The sequence below is a fragment of the Pinus tabuliformis genome, chromosome 7 (assembly GCF_031772625.1).
Source record: "Pinus tabuliformis cultivar Carrire ecotype Pingquan chromosome 7, CPIR1, whole genome shotgun sequence".
NCBI classification, from domain to species: Eukaryota; Viridiplantae; Streptophyta; class Pinopsida; order Pinales; family Pinaceae; genus Pinus; species Pinus tabuliformis.
The window spans coordinates 363,740,498-363,752,828 of NC_142293.1; positions in this window are offsets into that span (position 1 = coordinate 363,740,498).

Here is a 12,331-nt window from a genome sequence, read left to right on the forward strand (position 1 = left end):
TAAAATATTGTATAGATGCAGTGTTTGAATCGTGTTTTTGATGGTGGAAATAGATTCAGCACCATCAAAAACGTCTAAAACACTTAAAATTTTGAAATTTAACAACTATAACTTGGATTTACAAAAATCCTCTTAGATTTTTTCTAAATATAACCAAAATTTCTATAACTTTCCAACCAACTCCTCTGCCTCGTTAAACTACGGCATTTCAAATTGGAAGTCAATTTGACAGTTTGTTTATTATAACCCACTTCAAACTTGACGGTGAAATTTTTTCAATAATCATCAGATACTTTTTGAAATCCAAAATACGCGCAAGCCTGGTTGTGGTAGTTATTGTTTTCTCTGTATCATGACATGTCATCAGTGTTGTTGTCACTAGATGGCGTGGATTCAAAACTCTAACTTAAGTTGGTTCTTTTTAATTCGTGCCTCACAAAGAAGGTTGGAATTTCAAAACATGTTTAAGGTTGGAATTTCAAAACATGCTTGCTGTAATTTAAATAAGTTTTTGTTTCTCTGAAAATCATGAAATGTTGATAATATTTTGGTAGATTCTAATTGAGATTTTTGTAAAACTTAGTTATAATTGTTAAATTTAAAGAGTGTCTATAAATTTTTGTTGGTGTTGAATTTATTTCCACCTTCAATTTAACTATCCTTTTAGAGAATCTGAACTAAATTGGAAATAAGACCTTTTTTAGAAAAAAAAAAAGCATCATATTGATTATATTATGATATGGTAAATATCGAGGCGGTATGTACAATCATCTGGAGGAACATAGTCCTAGAAATATTCCTCGAAACTGAGAGAAAGAGAGCTTCAAAAAACATTTGGGCTCATGTAAACATAGCAAATATTTAGATCAAAAATAACCGGCTATTCAGAAAGTTAGATGGAGACAGAGTTCCAAAAAAGATAGGCCATATAACAACAAAAACAGAAATTCTGCAAGTGTTTATGTGTCGGGCATAGAGAAAGGCTGGATCTCGTATGCGCAGGAATCCATCGTGATGACCAGATGCCAGATACCGATAGGAGAGTTCAACCCTTGTTTTGATAGAGCATCCGCTTGCACGTTTTGGTTTCGCTTAATATGAGCAATAGGGAAAGAGACAGAGTCCCATAGTGATGTAATCCTGTGAAGCCATCCTGTTAGGTTATCCTTTGTAATTTTCTGTTTTCCATTCACATGATCTATAATAGTTTTCGAATCCCCATATACTTTTATAGGCCCAAGTTCCATGAAGGAACAGAAGAAGAGCAGGCCATGCAGGGCCATGGCCTCTGCCTTGTTATTAGTTCCTCTGCCACCATTCCAGAAAATAGAAAAGTGATGATCCTTTGAAAAAGCAATGAAGACTCCGCAAGCGCAATTTCCATCCTTTGCCGCACCATCAAAGTGTGCTCTAGGAAATAAAAGCAGAAGTGAGGGAGAGGGAGCCATATGCTGAATTTTCTGCTGAGGCATGTTTTGATTGTAGGAGAAATAAGATGAATAAGTCTGTTAATAAAATCTAACTATATATACCCATTTTTAAATTTAATCAAGTATTAAATCTACATCTAACCATACACATATACAGCCCAACCATATTAATAAACCTCAAAATATATAGCTATAAAGCTCACCCAACTCAATCTTATCTAACAAGTTCATCTCTAACCCGAAAATCCAACCCAGCACTAATGAGCATGGTGCGTCGCCTTTTAAATCCATACAAAACACTCAACACTCGTGCCCGAACGGACAAATCCATGCTGGAACCGGATCTAATTTTATCGAATCATTCACTTTTCGAATCGAATTCACTAATTTTCGAAGTTTTTGCCCTAACGAATTTGGTAACTATGGTTTAAAGTTGTGACTACAGATTATAAACCGTTTTGTATGTGACCAAAATTTCAGTGATGTTCATCCAGCCTGTAATCGTTAACCCGTAACCTGCCCCGCTCTTTTATGTTCTGGTATTTTGGATAAATTATATAATTTAAATATTTTATTTTGTTATTATTAAATTTAAATAAATTGAAAATTAGATTTTAAATAATAAAAAAATTAACATTTAATTTTTCTAGAAATATATATTTTTATAGTGCGTTGTTATGTTGATACAAGTTTTTGGAGATATTATGGGTTGGTTGGTTGATATTTTATGTTTAGAGTAAGTATGATAAGTCAGAGAAGAGTGTTACAGGTGTTTGGAGATATTGTGCGTTGGTTTGTTGATATTTTATGTTGGTTTGTTGATATTTGATATTTAAAGTAAGTAAAGTATGATAAGTCAGAAAAGAGTGTTACAAGTTTTTGGAGATATTGTGCATTGGTTTGTTGATATTTTATGTTTAGAATAAGTAAAGTATGATAAGTCAGAAAAAAAGTTAGTAAATTTATAAAGAAAAAAGTAATAACCATTAATATAAAAAGAAATCAAAAACTAAATAATAGTCTTAAACATATTTTTGAAAAATAAAACATATTTATTAAAAAAAATTATATTATATTTAATTCTATAATTTTAAAAACTTATGTAATTAAATTTAAAATTTATAAAAAATTATATAATCAAATTTTAAAAACAACATAAAAAGGAAAAAAAGGTCAGGGAAAGATAATAGAAAGAATTTGATCTATATGATAAATTAAATCTTTGAGCTTGAGGGCCTGCCGCGGCTACAAAATAAAAGCCTCAACTTATTTTTATTCAATTTTGGATTTCAATGCTTTATCATATAAATCTTTGAGCTTGAGGGCCTGCCGCGGCTCCAAAATAAAAGCCTCAACTTATTTTTATTTAATTTTGGATTTCAATGCTTTAGCACTTATCACTTATCCCAGGCAAGTGTAATTGTATTATTTATTATTTATTTTAATAATCTAATTATTATTTTTTAATAATATGATGATTAAGATATATATGAATTATCTATCATGTATATGAATTATTTAAGATGTATATGAATTAGTAAATGTGGTTGATATTTTTTTATTAAGGTCATTCTTATATATCAATAGGCATATAAAAGATGTAAAATGTCATTGATCGGTGTATATCAACCACATTTACTAATGTGGTTGTGTTAGTTGATGGGCAGTGTGTGTGAGGTAGATAAGTAAACAATGGTTGGTCATGGTTGCCCATGTTTGATCATGGTTGGCAATTGTTGATCATGGTTGACCATGGACACGATGACCATGGTTTGACCATCTTAACCATGGGTGAACATGGTTTGATAAATTTGGCCATGGTTGACAATAGTTTTCTATGATACATTAACTTTTCCCATGTTGAAATGGATGGCCATGGTTAACCATGTTCAAACATGGAGACCTTGGTTGACCATGTTTGACCATTTTAACCATGGTTGACTATCGTTGGCCATGAGGAGTGGGTAGAGCATGACTTGTTCAATGTTGACTATGGTTAACCAAAGACAACCATGGTTGACCAAGGTTGACTATGGCTGACCATGGTTGGCCGAGGTTGACTATGGTTGACTATGGCTAAGGTTATTTATGGCTAAACATGGCTGATAATGAATGACATTGTTAAGAATGTTTGACCATACAGGAGTTTGTTTGACCATAATTGAGCTTGGTCAAACATGGTTGGCTATGGTCAACATGTCGCTGACTATGGCTGTACATGGTTGATTAAGGTGGTTAGTGCTTACTAATAAATGACTGTGGTTGGCCACAGCTGAACATGATGCCCATGTTGACCATGGTTTTCTTGTTCAACCATGTTGCCCATCACTTTGTGACATACTTGACTAATATGGATTATGGTTAATAATGGTTGACTAGAGTTGACCATGGGTGTTTATGTTTAATCATGGTTGATGATGGTTGACCATGGATAAACCTAGTAGGGTATGATGGCCATGGTTCGACCATGTTGACCATGATTGATCATGGTTTGACAAATTTGGACATGGTCGATCACAGTTTCTTATAATAGATTAAGGATGCCCGTGTTGACAATGAAAGACCATGGTTGACCAAGTTTTAGCACTCTAATTATGGTCATCCATGGTTGGCCATGAGGAGTGGGAAGAGCATGGGTTGTTCAAGGTTGATTATGGTTAACCAAAGATGACGATGGTTGATCATGGTTGACTAAGTTTCGGTATCGTTGACCATGGTTGGTTATGGCTAACAAAGGTGGTATGTGTTTAAACGTGAGTGACAATGAGTGACAATGTATGACCATGCCTAAGCTTGTTTGACCACAATTGAGCTTGGCCAAACATGGTTCACTATGGTCAACATGTGGCTAACTGATCTGAACTTAAACATGAATGCAACAAATTACATATATAACCATAAATACAAAGGTGCAGCAGAAATAACACTTCATTTCATTAATATTAAATATTGAAATATGCTTACAAACAGAATAGAAATAAGACTAGCTTGGGCGATGGTAGCTTATCTCTGAGAAGAGATGTGGCGGCTACATGCCTCTGAATTGTGTTACAAAGAGGCTCAAGGGCCTATTTATTATTGAAAAACATGAGAAAACCCTAAACAACCAAAGCATTAACAATGTGTTCAATGTAATGAACAATGAACAAATTGTTGACCATGATTCTGGTTCATCACATTGTGACATGTTTTGTTGTTGAACATATTGCGACATCATCTGTGGCAAATAATGTGACACAACAAATGATGTCATGATGTGATAAATATTGTCACATTGCGACATCATTTGTCTTCCTGTGTGTGTGTATGTGGAATGTTTTAGACCTCTTCAACTTTGTGTCCATCTTGTCCCATAATGTAGTCATGCACTAAGAAATATAATGTCTCTATTTTAAACTATGCCCCTTGGTATCCCAAAGTGAAACCAGACCCATCTAAAGAACATGTTTGTTGCTTGTTATGCACTGGTGTTCTTTTCGATGATTTCTGCATTAATGTTTGGTGATTTTAATTCTGTTCATCCTCAGGGATCAAGTTATAAAGTGCCATTATGTGGGAACAGGTGAAATTCCAGTTTGAAACCCTATCTTGAAAAATATGTTGGTTCCTTCCTAACAAAAATTATACCCCAACAAACCAAAAGGGGCAAGTTTCAGAGCTTTGTAAGATGAGCCCTATCCCACCATGATTCCCAAACTTCTTGAATAGTTTCTTCCTGCCACCTAATATTGATTTCCAATGATTGATATACTTGATTCAAAATTTGGACTGTGTGGAACAATGAAAGAACAAATGATTGATTGATTCTTTCTTTTTCTTTCATAATATGCACCATGTTGGTCCCTAAAATGATATTCATTATAGATTGTCTCTTGTGGGGGATTTATTATTCAACAAACACCACATAAAAATCTTTTCTTTTGCTGAGCCTTTTAGTTTCCAAAGCGGACATCACCACCAGACACTGTTATCAGGTTCATGATCAACGAAAATGAAGGAATAACCTTCTTTTGGAGTGTATCTCCCATGTGGAGCCCGAGACCAAATTAATTCATATTCCCTATCCTGTATTCTCACATATTCCTCCAAGAGAGCATTTGTGTAGTTGTCCCAATCTTGATGCTATGAACTATTATCTGAAGATCCTGAGCATATTTCCATTTTTGACCAAATATAGAAGAATTTTCTAGGTGTACAATTTGATATAAAGTCCTTATACCATATGCTTCAAGGAATTGTATTAGATCTGGGGGGGAGGACGTGCACATTACCACTTCCCGACCACACATCTAAGCCAATACGAACCCTCTCACCATATCCTACTCTCCACGCCAATTCGACTCTGATATAATCAAAGGAGTTTAAGACTGCTCGCAAAATCATAGAGATGTTCGACCTGTTCCATTTGGGAATTTTTATCCACTCCTCAATATGAAGCAAACTAATATATTTCTTGGTGAACACCTCTGACCATAAACTATTTGATTTGATCATTTTACATCCCATTTTAGCTGCAAGTGCTTTTGAAAAACAGGTAAGGTTCTTCATCCCCCAACCTCCCCATTTTTTGGGAATGGCAATGAGATCCTAGCTAACCCAAGCAAAAGGTATGCCTTCCTTTTTCCCTCTCCAAAGGAACCTACAACAAATTTGTTGTATTCTGTGAAGAATTCTCTTTGGAATCAATGATAAAGACATCCAATATACAGGGATAGCCGCCAACACAAATTTGATAAGAACTAATCAACCTGCCCTAGATAACCAATGGTAATGTCAGACATTAATTCTACTTTCAATATTTTCTACCAACTACATCGAGTCTGTAATTTTATAATTATTAGGTTTTAGCCGATATCCCAAATACTTTATTTCGATAGGGATATCTCTGTTTTGCATAGATTAGTTCGAACTATGTGCACCCCATAGCTGATAAAGTGGGATTTTCCTAATTAGTCTCCATCCCTCTGGCCTTACAGAAAATTTTGAGATTATTGATGAGAACAGTGGTATCACTCATAGCCCCAGTCAGAAAAATGAGGACATCATCTACGAAGAGTGTATGAGTCAAGATAGCATTTGCAGCAATTTTCACACCTTTGAATCTCCCTTTATTCCTTTCTTAAGACAACAATATACTCAGAACCTCCATGGCTAGAAGGAATATAAAATGTGATAAAGGGAATCCTTGTGTGAGACCATGTTTTGCATGGAATAAATTTGTTGCAGATCCATTGATAATAACGTTGTATGACACAAAATTAATATAACACATTATCCATTTTATGAAATCATGTTTAAAACCTATGTGAGTCAACAACATTTGGAAGTACGTCCAACTAGTCCTATCATATGATTTGGAAAGATCTATTTTTAGGATCATTCCTTTCATATTCTTAACTTTAAGGAGTGTAGTCCTTCTTGTGTAATACCTATAGCTTCATGGATCTGAAGATTTTCCAAGAATGCAAATTGTTCCTTAGAATTATGTTGGGATAATAGGCTTAATTCAGTTTGCAATGATCTTTGCAATGATTTTATATATGCAATTACACAGTGAAGTAAGCCTAAAATCATTAAAGGTTTCGGGCTTATCTAATTTGGGAATTAAGGCTATGATCATATCATTGAATGCATCGTGCATTCTCCCATTCCTCCTGTTAGCCTCCTGTTGCAACAGGTTTCATATTTCATGATTGACAGTGGAAGTGCCAAAAATGTTCATCTTTTTCATGCTGCAAAAGTTCCATTTTTGAAAATTTCTCAGTTAAAGGAAAGCCAAACAATCTAAGCTTGGTTTCCCTAGGTTTAAATTGCTTACTTTAGAATATAGAGAATGTATCTGTCCAAACAGCGTAAGCTTGGCAGAGCAGTAGCTAGGTAGAGAATGAAAGAGCCCAACAGCTTAATCTGGGCCCTTGGAAGAAATAAGGCTAGTTTTCAGATAGGAAGGCAGTTTAAAAGAAAAATAAATCAGGGTTTGCGAGTCTAAGTGCACCCTTCCGGAAGTAACAAAAAATGCTAGGTTTACTATGCTGGGTAGGTAGCCTAGGGTTACAGAAACAAGATCATCTTCAGTTCTGGCTTTGACAAGGAAAGCTCAGCTCATCAGTGGCAAAGGTGGCAAAGCAGTGTTTGATGGCAGAATGCTTAAAGCATGTCTAACTCTCTTTCACTCCCCCTAAATATATCTTACTAACATCCCCCTTAAAGGATCTTGGGATCTGCCCAACAAGTCCTAGTCTTACTTCATTTTGTGAAACATCAAGGTAAATGTTGGCTTTCTTAAATGAAAAGAAGCCACATTTCTTGTCTAAAATCACTTTTCACTTTCATTTGCCCCTATATCTAAGTTTTACTGTTGAAACTTAGCCTTCTGCTCTTCTTTCACCTCATAAAGTCATATTAACTTCTAATTGTACTATATAGCTCCCTAACTATTCCCCACCCCCATTTACTACAAAAATTACATAAAATCCCAAAAAATAATGAATATCCCCCCCTTTGGCACTATAGCCATATGTTCTAGAATCTGGGAAAATGTCAAATCCATCTGGGACTTGCATTTAACCCTCCTCTTATTTTCCCCTTGGAATCAGTCAACCCCCGGTTGAACTGATAACCATTTTTGTTTCCCCCCGCAGTCACCGTTCCAAAGTTTAAATGTTTAAATGTTATATTAAAACATTAAACTATTCATTTAACCCGCGCCGCGTAAACCCAAAAACCCACTTTACTAATGTATAACCCCCCCCCCCGCCGTATGAATAAACAAATGAATTAATGCCGCGGGCCCCGTCATTAACGATCTGCCGTATTATTAATCTCGCCAACCATTAGATTTGGCCTGCCCAAGATCTACGGTGGGCGGGTCTTTTCACGCGCCAACCGCCCGAGGGTTAGCGTCCGGGACTTCGGCGGTTTTGTCGTCGTACTCCCGCCACGCGTCGCCCTCCGGGCTGTGGCGGAGCCCCCTCCTCCCAAACCGCCCAAGCGCCAAAGCGGTGCGCCCGAAACCACTTACCGCCCTCCCCCCTGTGACGTCAGCTGCCACGTCTGCCCTATGACGTCACCCTCCTTGCCTCTGCCACTGTGCCACGTCGCCACCACCTCATCTCTTGTGTGCCCGCGCCCTGCCACCGTGTCACTGCCATGTCACCGCCTCGTCAGCTGCCACGTCATCCATCCGTACCCCGGGACTTGCCGATGACGTCACGCTGACGTCATCCCGAAAAAGCGCCAAAAGCGCCCAAATGTCAATTTTTGCTTAAAAAGAGCGCGGACGACCGTTATATTTTACTTCTATTGGCTCGTTTGAAAGGCTCCGGTTCCCTGTTTCATTCATTTCCTCGTTTCCAAAGCTAAAGCTTCCAGTTGAGTTGCCGCGACCTGCAAATTCGGCTCCATAGCCTACCTCCGCACCAGCTCGTCCACTCTCAGCGCTGTTTGTACCAGGTATTTGTCACGTCTTGCCCTTTTTCGCTCCTGTTCTTTCGTTTTGTCCACTGCACATATTGTAAGCCTGCACTTTTCCCCAAGTGGTAGCTCTGCCTCACTTAAACCTTCATGCAAAACCTCTGCAAGCCCTTTACTTCAGAAAAAGCCTTAGAAGCCTCGTGCCCATTTACATTTTCACTGGCTAGTCCCGTTTAGAATTCGACCCCCAGGAAAAATCCCGCAGCAGCTCTGCATTGCCCTGTTTTACCTGATTCTGCTATTTAAACCCGTCCATTGAAGCTATAATTGTCCTCGGCCCCTTTGCATCGTCCCTCACAGTCTCTAGCTCCAGAGAATTCACTAAGAGAGGGAAGTTTCAGCTCAATCATTCAAAAGTTGCATAATGGCCACTCCATCTGCTCTGAACGTCACTCCCATAAATCCACCAAGTAAAGAACTTGAAACAATGCCCTTGGCTGATACAGACTACCTTATTCAAGACTTGGTTGGAAACAGAAATCATTTGCATACATACTGCCAGCTGAGAAACAGTTTCATAAACAAATCTGACATGTATGGCATATGGGAGTCCAATTTGCCACAATATTTCCTCCCTTCTGTCAATATTTTTCCTGAGGTTATTCACCTCTGTGCTGCAAATTATGAGCCAAATCAGAGAGTTGTTAAGTCTCCATCTGGGAGCATACTCTTCTACGTCACTGCTGACTCCATCAACCAGATGTTGAACTTCAAGAAGGCTCAGATACTGTTGCCCTTCTCCATGAACAACTTGCTGGAAGAAGCCTCTTGGCTCCCTGGCCCCAGGTTTGAAAAAATTGTTAAGACATTTATGAGGGCAGATTGCCAACCTAAGGAGCCACCTCCATTGCCATACGACCATTTTAATGAGGTGGGCCAGTTACTTATAGACATGATATCTTATGTGTTGGGTTTCACAACAAGTGAGCATGTGGATGAGACAGTGCTGGTTATATTGTCTTCATTTAGCCAAGGACAGCCTCCTGCTGTCAAGTATGATTATGCCAGGTTCATAGCAAATAAAATCCATGACCAGCTCCTTAACCTAGATAGGCAGGGAGTTTTCAAATATTCTTCATACATTTATCATCTGCTCATGTATTATCAATCTGAAATCTTCCAGTGTCCCATCAAAAAGTTAGATTCAAAGGGAGAAAGAAGATCTGTTGTCTTCTGGTCAGCTGTTTTCCATCAAGTCCAGCATTCCCCTTACTTGTACTGTGAGTCCATTGACCAGTTTGTGTATCCAGGCTCCTGCCTGTTAATGAAAACTCCCCCTCCCAGAATAACCTATGAAATGCAAAAGTTATTACAGCTTTCTAAGATCTACAAAGTAGGTGATTGGTATCTATATCAGGACCACACCGTGTTTAGAATCTATGGCTGTGAGCTTTGTCCTTACAGGCTCCTGAGATATGTGCCAATGAGGCTGTTTGCCTTGGAGTACTACAGGCAGCTTATAAATTCAGATTTAACTCATTTCCACAGCACTAAGAAGAAGGCTCAGCTAAAATTTAAAGACCGCCTAGGCCCCTTCATCATGAACAAGAAGGATGGTTGGCAATATGCTGACCTAATACTGAAGGATCAACTTAAGTTGAAGAGGAGTTTCTGGTGGGTCCCTTATGACCCGCTTGGTTTTATTAATGCCAGAAGGGTCAAATATAGATTGACACCCTATGACCATGGCAAATACCCACACATTGAACAATATGCCAATCAAGATGCATGGGCACATGGGACTTTAGTTGAAGAATTTACTCAAGAGGAACTTTTGGAGCAAACTGCTAAGGATCTCGAAAAGACTCTTGACTTGGATTCTGATGACCAGGTAAATTTCAAGCTACCTTACCAAATTGAAGAGGGCACATCTACAGCTGCACCTTCACAAGCTGCCCAAGGAGCATCTACATCAGCAACAGGTACATCCAAAGGGAAAGGGCCAATGGAGACAGAGCAAACAGTCACTGAACAGCCGGTCACCTCAATGGAAGAAACTCAAATGCAAGCCCCTCCACAGCAAACAGAGACAGCCCAAGTGCCACCTCTGCAAACTCCGGTCAATGAAGAAAGAGGCAGGAAATGAGACCGAGAAGACTCCACACCTGCTAGTGGGTCTACACAGCAGCCTGAGTCAAAGAGGCAAAGAGGGGACTCTCCAATTGAGGAGGAGGTCAGTGAAGAGGTCATAGAAAGCCCGAGAAGGGAAGCAAGCCAACATACACCCACAAGCTCTTTTCAGCAAGAGCAAGACAGACAACATGGCATGGAGGTCTCTTCCTCCACACAACAAGGCAAGAAACCAGCTAGCGTTAAAGCCAGCTTCAAAGAAATCAAAGCTCAAAATGAGCTACTAAGAGTGCAACTTTATGATCAATTCCTAAAAGCAACACCTGCCAAGCAAGAAAGATTGATGGCAGCATTTGATATCAAACAAGAAAAGATGATTCTCAGCCACTTCAAGCCCAAGGTTCAACAGCCTCAGTCAGCTGCAGATTTTGTTAAGACAAGGCTAGAGGTCCTGGCCAAGGACATTCACCCCATGGACCAAATAGAGCTACATAAGCAGACAGCGGAAATGCTCTATGCTACCCTTGCAGAGAAGGCCACATTGGCCCATGAGTTGAAGGAATCATTGAAGAATACTAACACTCAGCTGGATTTCGAAAGACTGTCCTCCACAGCCAAAGACAATAGAATTAAAACATTGGAGGAGATTATTGTGGACTTAGGACATGATCCTAAGGATCCTAAGGGCGTGAGGACCCTTATGAAGAAGAAGGATTATGACATTGCTGCATTGAAGAAGAGATTGAGTTTGCTTCCTACTGAGCATCCTCAAATAGGAGAACTGCAGAAAGAGAAAGAAGCTGAGGATCAATTGGATTTGATGATGAAATTAAACCAAAGAGTAATTGATTTGGAAGGGGAATTGGAGAAAGCACTGCAAGGAAAGCAGGGAGAGTCGACCTCCCAGCCACCTCAAACAAACCCAATTGTTGCTGTTCCTCCATCACAAGCAGCAGTGACCCCTCCAATTATTCCAGCCACAACAACAGCTACAGAAGCTACAGCGGCAACAACAACAGTTCTTGAGTCTGGCATGAGTGTGGATGAATTGACAAGAGCTGTCAATGAGCTAAAGCTACAAGCAACAGAAAGAAAAGAGGCCAAAGAAAAGATGGCCAAATTGGAAGAAAAATATGACAAGTCCAAAATGACAGTAGCTGAGCAATCAAGGGAAATTAAGGCCCTGAAGGACAAAGTTAAAACATTGGAGAAAGAGCTGTCATTGGACAAGACCCTGGCTGAAATAAAGAAAATCCTGTGGGCCAAAATTAATCAATCAATTACCAGCCAATGGAGGTCAATCCAGGCAATGTATGAACAAGTATAACTACTTGGCCGTGCTCAATTTGAAACTCAGA